The following is a 10,525-nucleotide window of genomic DNA, read 5'->3' as shown; positions in this document are numbered from 1 at the left end:
AATGGAAAGAGACAATGGACAGCGAGATACAGTCCATGTATCACAATCAAGTTTGGAACTTGGTTGACAATGTACCAGGTCGTAAGACAATTGGGTGCAAATGGATCTTCAAAAAGAAGACCGACATTGATGGTAATGTACACACTTATAAGGCGTGACTGGTTGCAAAGGGCTTTTCTCAAACTCCGGGAGTTGATTATGATGAGACATTTTCACCGGTAGCAAAGATTAAGTCCATTAGGGTCCTGTTAGCCATTGATGAATTTCATGATTATGAAATATGGCAAATAGATGTCAAAACCGCCTTCCTTAATGTAAGTTTGGTTGAAGATGTTTACATGTGTCAGACAGAGGGCTTTGTCAGTACAGAATACCCTAATAGAGTGTGTAAGCTTGATAAATCCATCTATGAATTGAAACAAGCACCTCGCAGATGGAATCTTTGCTTCGATGAGAAAGTCAAAGAGTTTGGCTTTTCGAGGAGTGAAGGTGAATCTTGTGTATATTTCAAGGTTAGCTTTTTGGTACTATATGTGGATGACATACTACTCATAGGAAATGACATCCCAACCTTGCAGGAAGTGAAGTTCTGGCTTGGGAAATGTTTCGCTATAAAAGACCTAGGAGAAGCTGCCTATATTCTAGGGATAAGGATTCTTAGAGACCGGAGTAAAAGACTAATTGGACTTAGTCAAAGTACCTACTTGGATAAGGTGCTCAAAAGGTTCAGCATGCAAGATTCCAAGAAAAGAGAGTTACCCATCTAGAGTAACGCCAGATTGAGTAAGACTCAGAGCCCGAGTGTCGAGGCTGAGATAGCAGAAATGAGTCAAGTACTTTATGCTTCTGCTGTAGGCTCGATCATGTATGTTATGGCTTGTACTCGTCCCGATGTAGCCTTTGCTTTGAGCATGGTTAGCAGATATCAGGGGAATCCTGGGAAAGCTCACTGGACCGCGGTAAAGAATATCCTCATGTACCTGCGGAGGACTAAGGATTGGGTCCTTACCCTCGGTGGGAGTGATGACTTGAGAGTTGTAAGGTATAGTGATGCTAGCTTCCAGACTGATAGGGATAATTTCCGCTCTCAGTCAGGCTGGTTCTTTACCTTAAACGGAGGAGCAATTACTTGGAAAAGTTCCAAGCAGGAGACAGTGGCTGATTCAACTTGCGAATCAGAGTATATAGCGGCAAGCGAGGTAGCAAAGGAGGCAATATGGCTGATGTAATACCCCCGTTTATTTATTAGATAAATAAATAAATTAATGAACGAATGGTAGCCTAAAATAAATAACTTTGTATGCAGGGTGTTGGATTCAAGGAGTTAAATGCCACATTTTTAGAAGTCGGGGTTAAAAGCGTGAGTTTGGGACTCATTTTATAAATATTTATGAAGACAGGGGCTCCGTGGTAATTATCGAGAATTATTTTAAAAAGAACTGAGGTGGAAGGGCTGATTATATCATAATTAAGATATTGGGGGTTGTATAGTAAATTTTGTACCTAAGGTGTAAAGGATTTTAATGCCGATGGTTTAAATGGTAATTATTGGATCTAATTTGAAGAAGATTTCCAAAACCAGGGTTGAAAGTGTAAATTGTGGGCTTTCTGTGAAAAGAATCCTATGGGGAGGGACCATTTATGTTATTATGGAAATATGTTTTTAAGGGTGTCGGGTATATAATTCACCCATAACCCTAACCCTAACAAACCCTCCAGCCGTCACCCCCTTATGTCTCCCACCGGCCACCACACCCCTCTTTACCTCCGGTCACCGCCATCACCTAGAAGCTCTCCACAGCCGACGATGGCATCACCAAGATCGACCGCTTGCTGCATCGCCAACGTTGAGGATGTGAACTGCTGTTGTTACATTCCGTTGGCGTGAACGCCATATCCATTTCCACCGCCACCGTGACTGCGGTACTCCGTAAACGTCGACCGCTGCTGCCGGAGACCGACGAACCGACTGTGCTCGCTGTCGGTTTGGTTGCTGCTGCTGGGTTACGCGCCCATTGTTGGACGTCATTACTTTCTCGCCAGAAGAGCCACCGAAACTGGTAGCTATAACCGTATTCACCGTTGCAGCGATTCCGGAAGGCCACCGTACTTCTTTCCTTCTTTTTGACGCCGCCGTCGATCCATACGGAGGTTCTCTACTATGTTTTGGCTGCTTCCGCCTTCCTGTGGTGCTGCTGCAACCCTTCGCCGCTAGGTGGATGGTTGGTTTCTATTTCCGAGTAAAGGATGTAAAGATGTATGTGTTTCAATTAGTGTGTGTGTGTGTTGGCCGGAGTTTACGAGAAAAGCCAGCACAGCCACCACCGTGAGGTGGTGGCTGCCGCCATGTGCCGCCTGTGTATGTGTGTTTATTTTAGTATAGTGTATGTGTGTGTTATTTCGTGAGCTCATTGTAAAATGTAACCGGAAAGAAAAATAATGAAAAGAAATTCGAAACCACCACCGTGAGGTGGTGGCTGCCGCCACCAGCCGCCGTGTCGGGTGGCGGTGTGCTTTGATGGTGTGGTTGCCTTGTGAGTTGATTCGTTTGGGAGGGGTGCTTGAAACCCTAATGGGCCTTGTAAGCTCAAATGGGCCCAATAAAGCTTAATGGACTCTAATGGACCCGATAAAACCCTAATGGGCTTAATAATATTTTAGTGGGCTTAATAGGCCCAATAAAGCCCTAATTGACATACAAGCCCAACAAATTAATAATGGGCTAGTATTTGAGTTGGAAAACCCTAATTTTGGGGAATTAATCGAGACACACGGGACTTATTAATAACTTGGAATATTAAATAATAATCATTGGCGGAAATTAATCTAATCAATATTGGACTTAATGGATTAAGTCCTTAATGGATTAAGTCCTTAACGGGTTAAGTATGAAACTTAACCCTAATCATCATTTTATGTGAAACCCTAATTTCACTTGGGTTTATTGTTGGGCCTTTCTATTGGGCCTTGATGATTGGGTTATTGAATGGACTATCCAAGATCAAGCAAATGATCTAGAGTAATTTAATGGACCTAGGGTAAGGCCCATGTAAAGGGCTTGGGCCCAATTTGGAAAATTGGGACATAGATGGGCTATAGTTTGGGCCTTAATGAGTATATGATGTTGGGCCTTAGAATGTGACCATGTATAGGCCTAGGCCCAATTTGGAAAATTAGGCCAGTTGTTGGGCTTTGATTCCTAATTGACTTTGGGCCTATGGATTGAGCCTTGGGCTTGAATAAGCCAAGCTAGGGGTAATGTAGTAATTACCCAAAGAATGTACTTATGGTTATATATTGGGACCCAATTATTAATTGGGTGTTATTTTGGTGTGGACAGTTCGGGAATATGTCAGCCAGCAGCTGGGGTCAAGTCTGCGGGACTTCAGCAAGTGTGGGATTGTGTCTTCGGGACTTCAGCAGTGTGAGGTGAGTTACCTTCCAGTAGCGGTGGGTCTACGGCCACAATGTCGGCCCACCAGTATGAGTTGGATGTTAGATGATTGTCTTTGTGATATCATCTAGGTTTGCTACTATCTGATATGTTATATGCTGGCATGATATGTTATATGTGATAGTAGTAGAGTTCGGTTGTTAGGACCAAAGGGTAGTTCGGACACCCCAGGTATGTCTGATAGTATGTTTGTGTTATGATATATGTGATAGTAGTTGAGTGTGGGCGAGGCCCGTATCTCAGAGATAGTGGAGGTGGGCGAGGCCCGTATCTCCCAGCTAGCGGAGTGTGGGCGAGGCCCGTATCTCCATGAGTGTGGGTGAGGCCCGTATCTCCTAGCTGTTCATTATATGATTGTATATACTTGTATGTTATGGTTTAGTAGCTGAGTGTGGGCGAGGCCCATATCTCAGAGATAGTGGGGTGTGGGCGAGGCCCGTATCTCCCAGCTAGCGGAGTGTGGGCGAGGCCCATATCTCCATGGGTGTGGGTGAGGCCCGTATCTCCTAGCTGTTCATTATATGATTATATGGTATGTGGTATGATGGGGGAACTCACTAAGCTTCGTGCTTACAGTTTACAGTTTTGGTTTCAGGTACTCTTTTTCAAAGGAAAGGAGTCGGCTGGATCGCAACACATCACAGTATGTTTTCCACACATGAGATCTTTGGGATTACACTCTGATATGGTTTTACGATAAAATGCTTTGATTATTGACACTTTGGTTTTGACATGAGACATGAATATGAATGTTTTATTACTGATGGTTTTATATTATAACTTAATCAAAACGAAATTTTTGGCCTTGAATTTTGGGATGTTACAAGTTGGTATTAGAGCCTTGGTTTGAGGGATTCGGACATACTCTCGGGTGTGTCTGAGTTCAAACTAAGGACTTGGTATGAAAATTTTTCAAAGGTAAAATATTTTTATAAAAGAGGTTTGAAAAGAGAACAGAACTTTGAAAAGAACAAAGTGTGTGATGCGTGCAATCAGCCGAGCTCAAGTAAGTTTTCCCCAAGATACCCATACATGTTATGATACAATATGTTATTATATGATTATGAGAACTGCATGCTAGATTAGGGCTAAGGATCTAGGAAGGATGCCCTATATGCCTATTGTATGTGCTTGTAGACTTGCATGCTAGTACTGATCAGTCAGTGATAGGATAGCCTGTTTAGGTTATGCCTAATTGTATGAGCCTTTGAATTGCATGTATAGATTCCTAATTAGAGGATAGAATGATTTGATTGGAATATAATGGTTAGATTTTCCATTGTGTGAATGCTACTTGCTTTGTGCTTTGTGGGACTTTTAGTAATGTGAGCTAACTATTAAGTGAATATGCTAAGTCACATGGGACACATGCCAGATAATCTCAGAGTGAGAGACTTGACCCTATTGCGCAACTCTTGTCTGAGTCCAACCGTTCTAGTGATAGGTCTATTACTCGAAGGATTATCTGATCTCTGTTGCATGTGGCTATATTCATGAGGTAGCTAGTTGACATTACTGGGAATCTTTCAGCAGCTGAGGACTGGGTGAGTTCGGGAACCTAGGAAAGCCTAGGATACGTTTCAGTGGGTTAGTAGTGAGGTTCAGTGAGACTTGGGTGTACCAGTTTGAGGATGTGACTTAGAGGATTCGGGAGGATTGATGAGGAAAGTATGGATAAGTGTGGAAGGTAGTATTGGGCCCGTACTACTGAAAGCACAGGATCCATACTCGAATTAGTGAGAGTCTTGGAGAATCTAAGAAGCTTCACGGAAGAGTTTGTGACCCAGTTTGGGGACAGAGGATGTTCCAGTTGTTGCAGCTTAGCCATTGGCAAGTGAGCTAGTGCGCGTGACAGGGTGTTAGACCTTGAAGGATATGATTTCCAAGAGTTGCAGATGCGGAATCGATTTGGGAGCACCCTGGAAAGAGAGGTGTGTGCCAAGTTCGTATAGTAGAGGGTCCCAGGAAGAGACCCAGGACTTCTGATCATCGAGTGAAAGGCCAGTAGGGCCTGAGTCAGTGCAGCGCGTACGAGAAAGTACACGAGGGAGTTTGTCACTCCAAGGGTTTAGGCTGCTACAGGGTAGCAGGATTGGTCATATCAGCAGAAGGGGGTCAGTATTCCTCCAGAGGTTGCGGGTATGTCATCTTCTATGATATTATGTGGATGTTTGGAATGCGTACCACTTTGGAATTGTGAGTGAGTTTGGATAAGTCAGACCTCGGGTCAGTTTTTCTGCTAGTGTTTGGTTACCAAGGATCATATATGCCATCCTGCATGTCGAAAGGTCCTTGATGAACCCAAAAAGGGACGCATCTTGTGGAGTGGGTTTCGCGCATACCGTTATCATTTCAGATCTTTGTCGGGATCTATGCGGGAGTGTTATTTAGAGGATACTCGATCAGGGTTGGAGTGATTGTTCTCCAATGAAGTCAGCGTTCAGAGGTTCTATCATTGTTCAGGTATCGTCGGTAATTGTTTATGGATGAACTTTGGAGTTGAAGGCACTACCGTTGCTAGGACAGAACTGGTGACAGGAAGAGGGTAGTGTCAGTCGTGGTTCTTAGATGCATAAGTGGTTTGTCATTGGATGTTCAAGAGAATTGTGTTTTCGCATGGGCTGTGTTCGGTTAGAGTTCAGTGGTATTGCAAGATTGGGAGTGGGAACGAGGATTCGTCCGCTAGAGTAAAGATTAAGGTCTTCAATTGACAGCATGTTAGATGGATTGGGGTGTCAGATTGGACCATATTTCAAGAGTACTCTTTAATATTTCAGAGGATAGGTGATCTTAACGCTTGATTGGTAATGGATCGCTAGCACTGGTAAGTACAAGTTATCATCAGTGGACTATTAGAAAGTGAGAAGGATCGGGAATCCTTCAATTCTCACGTACAGTGAAGACTTAGTCGAATCTAAGTGGGGGAAAGACTTTTTATAAAGTTCTCCAACTGTGAGTTCTGGTTGCGCAAGGTACAATCTCTTGGCCACCTTGTTAACCAGAAGGGTATTCTAGTTGATCCGGCCAAGATAGAGGTCGTGATGTAGTGGGAGATTCTGAGGTCTCCATACAAGATTCGGAGTTTCCCGTGTCTAGCAGGTTATTACTGGATACTTATACGGGACTTCTCTGAGATTCTGGTTCCTTTGACCCGACTGACCAAGAAGTCAGTGGCCTTTCGTTAGGGGCCTGAGCAGCAGGCAGCCTTCGAGACTCTCAGACAGCGATTGTGCGAGGCACTGAGTCTCACCATGCCAGAGGGTGTAGATGATTTCGTGGGTTATTGTGATGCTTTGATCATGGGCATGAATGCGGTATTGATACATTGGGATCACGTGATAGCAGGTTTCAGGAACCCGACATTTCAGATGATTGGCGAACAAATAGAGACCAGGGAGGTCTCGTTAGATTTTGGAAAGTAGCCATGTGGCAACATACTGCTTCAGGCAGTTCAGTGTTCTGGCAGTTTCAGCGTTTGGGCAGCATTAGTATTTGCATTTCATGTTGCAAACACAGACGAAATAGCTGGTTGATTGGGAAGTGGTAAGTCACTTACAACGGGAATCACGGGGATAAGTGGAGCTGTGATTCTATTTTCTAGTGGGAGCCATGGTTATAAAAAGTTGAATAGCCAGTTGTGGGATGAATAGACTGGATTCAACGATGATGATTCAGTATGAGTGGTCTGTCAGGGAATCAGACTATCTCAAGGCAGCAGATTTCAGAAGAAGTGGATGTGATCTTGTGGTGACAAATTCGTTCACCTGCGGATTTTAGGGCTTTACAAGGATAGGTCATGGTTACCCTGGGAAGGCTAGGGTGTGCCTAGGTTGGTGACCATGCTATTTGGGTAGCTGGGCGAGTAAGGGATGGTAAGGAATGATTTCAAGGACGAAATCTTATTTAAGTGGGGGAGAGTTGTAATACCCCGTTTATTTATTAGATAAATAAATAAATTAATGAACGAATGGTAGCCTAAAATAAATAATTTTGTATGCAGGGCGTTGGATTCGAGGAGTTAAATGCCACATTTTTATAAGTCGGGGTTAAAAGCGTGAGTTTGGGACTTATTTTATAAATATTTATGAAGACAGGGGCTCCATGGTAATTATCGAGAATTATTTTAAAAAGAATTGAGGTGGAAGGGCTGATTATATCATAATTAAGATATTGGGGGCTGTATAGTAAATTTTGTACCTAAGGTGTAAAGGATTTTAATGCCGAGGGTTTAAATGGTAATTATTGGATCTAATTTGAAGAAGATTTCCAAAACCAAGGTTGAAAGTGTAAATTGTGGGCTTTCTGTGAAAAGAATCCTATGGGGAGGGACCATTTATGTTATTATGGAAATATGTTTTTAAGGGTGCCGGGTATATAATTCACCCATAACCCTAACCCTAACAAACCCTCCAGCCGTCACCCCCTTATGTCTCCCACCGGCCACCACACCCCTCTTCACCTCCAGTCACCGCCATCACCTAGAAGCTCTCCACAGCCGATGATGGCATCACCAAGATCGACCACCTGCTGCATCGCCAATGTTGAGGCTGTGAACTGCCGTTGTTACATTCCGTTGGCGAGAACGTCATATCCATTTCCACCGCCACCGTGATTGCGGGACTCCGTAATCGTGGACCGCTATTGTCGGAGACGGACGAACCGACTGTCTTTGCTGTCGGTTTGGTTGCTGCTGCTGGGTTACGCGCCCATTGTCGGACGCCGTTACCTTCTCGCCGGAAGAGCCACCGAAACTAGTAGCTATAACCGTATTCGCCGCTGCAGCGATGCCGGAACGCCACCGTACTTCTTTCCTTCTTTTTGACGCCGCTGTCGATCCATACGGAGGTTCTCTGCTATGTTTTGGCCGCTTCCGCCTTCCTGTAGTGCTGCCGCAACCCTTCGCCGCTAGGTGGATGGTTGGTTTCTATTTCCGAGTAAAGGATGTAAAGATGTATGTGTTTCAATTGGGGTGTGTGTGTTGGCCGGAGTTTACGAGAAAAGCCACCACAGCCACCACCGTGAGGTGGTGGCTGCCGCCATGTGCCGCCTGTGTATGTGTGTTTATTTTAGTATAGTGTATGTGTGTGTTATTTCGTGAGCTCATTGTAAAATGTAACCGGAAAGAAAAATAATGAAAAGAAATTCGAAACCACCACCGGCCGCCGTGTCGGGTGGCGGTGTGCATTGATGGTGTGGTTGCCTTGTGAGTTGATTCGTTTGGGAGGGGTGCTTGAAACCCTAATGGGCCTTGTAAGCTCAAATGGGCCCAATAAAGCTTAATGGACTCTAATGGACCCGATAAAACCCTAATGGGCTTAATAATATTTTAGTGGGCTTAATAGGCCCAATAAAGCCCTAATTGACATACAAGCCCAACAAATTAATAATGGGCTAATATTTGAGTTGGAAAACCCTAATGCCATGAAACCCTAATTTTGGGGAATTAATCGAGACACATGGGACTTATTAATAACTTGGAATATTAAATAATAATCATTGGCGAAATTAATCTAAGCAATATTGGACTTAATGGATTAAGTCCTTAACGGGTTAAGTAGGAAACTTAACTCTAATCATCATTTTATATGAAACCCTAATTTCACTTTGGTTTATTGTTGGGCATTTCTATTGGGCCTTGATGATTGGGTTATTGAATGGACTATCCAAGATCAAGCAAATGGTCTAGAGTAATTTAATGGGCCTAGGGTAAGGCCCATGTAAAGGGCTTGGGCCCAATTTGGAAAATTGGGACATAGATGGGCTATAGTTTGGGCCTTAATGAGTATATGATGTTGGGCCTTAGAATGTGACCATGTATAGTCCTAGGCCCAATTTGGAAAATTAGGCCATTTGTTGGGCTTTGATTCCTAATTGACTTTGGGCCTATGGATTGAGCCTTGGGCTTGAATAAGCCAAGCTAGGGGTAATGTAGTAATTACCCAAAGAATGTACTTATGGTTATATATTGGGACCCAATTATTAATTGGGTGTTATTTTGGTGTGGACAGTTCGGGAATCTGTCAGCCAACAGCTGGGGTCAAGTCTGCGGGACTTCAGCAAGTGTGGGATTGTGTCTTCGGGACTTCAGTAGTGTGAGGTGAGTTACCTTCCAGTAGCGGTGGGTCTACGGCCACAATGCCGGCCACCAGTATGAGTTGGATGTTAGATGATTGTCTTTGTGATATCATCTAGGTTTGTTACTATCTGATATGTTATATGGTGGCATGATATGTTATATGTGATAGTAGTAGAGTTCGGTTGTTAGGACCAAAGGGTAGTTCGGACACCCCAGGTATGTCTGATAGTATGTTTGTGTTATGATATATGTGATAGTAGCTGAGTGTGGGCGAGGCCCGTATCTCAGAGATAGTGGAGTGTGGGCGAGGCCTGTATCTCCCAGCTAGCGGAGTGTGGGCGAGGCCTGTATCTCCATGAGTGTGGGCGAGGCCCGTATCTCCTAGCTGTTCATTATATGATTGTATATACTTGTATGTTATGGTTTAGTAGCTGAGTGTGGGCGAGGCCCATATCTCAGAGATAGTGGAGTGTGGGCGAGGCCTGTATCTCCATGGGTGTGGGCGAGGCCCGTATCTCCTAGCTGTTCATTATATGATTGTATGGTATGTGGTATGATGGGGGAACTCACTAAGCTTCATGCTTACAGTTTACAGTTTTGGTTTCAGGTACTCGTTTTCAAAGGAAAGGAGTCGGCTGGATCGCAACGCATCCCACTATGTTTTCTGCACATGAGATCTTTGGGATTACACTCTGATATGGTTTTACAATAAAATACTTTGATTATTGACACTTTGCTTTTGACATGAGACGTGAATATGAATGTTTTATTACTGATGGTTTTATATTATAACTTAATCAAAACGAAATTTTTGGCCTTGAATTTTGGGATGTTACAGCTGAAGAACTTCATTTGAGACCTTGGAGTTGTACCAACTTTAAAGGAGCCTATGGAAATTTTCTATGATAGTGAAAGTGCAGTTGCCTTTGCAAAAGAACCAAGGGATCATGAGAGATCCAGACACATCGACAGAAAATACCATTTCATCAAACATC

The sequence above is a fragment of the Lactuca serriola genome, chromosome 5 (genome assembly GCF_051521515.1).
Source record: "Lactuca serriola cultivar US96UC23 chromosome 5, Lser_US96UC23_V15, whole genome shotgun sequence".
In the NCBI taxonomy this organism is placed as follows: Eukaryota; Viridiplantae; Streptophyta; class Magnoliopsida; order Asterales; family Asteraceae; genus Lactuca; species Lactuca serriola.
Note: the sequence above shows the minus strand (reverse complement) of the source record.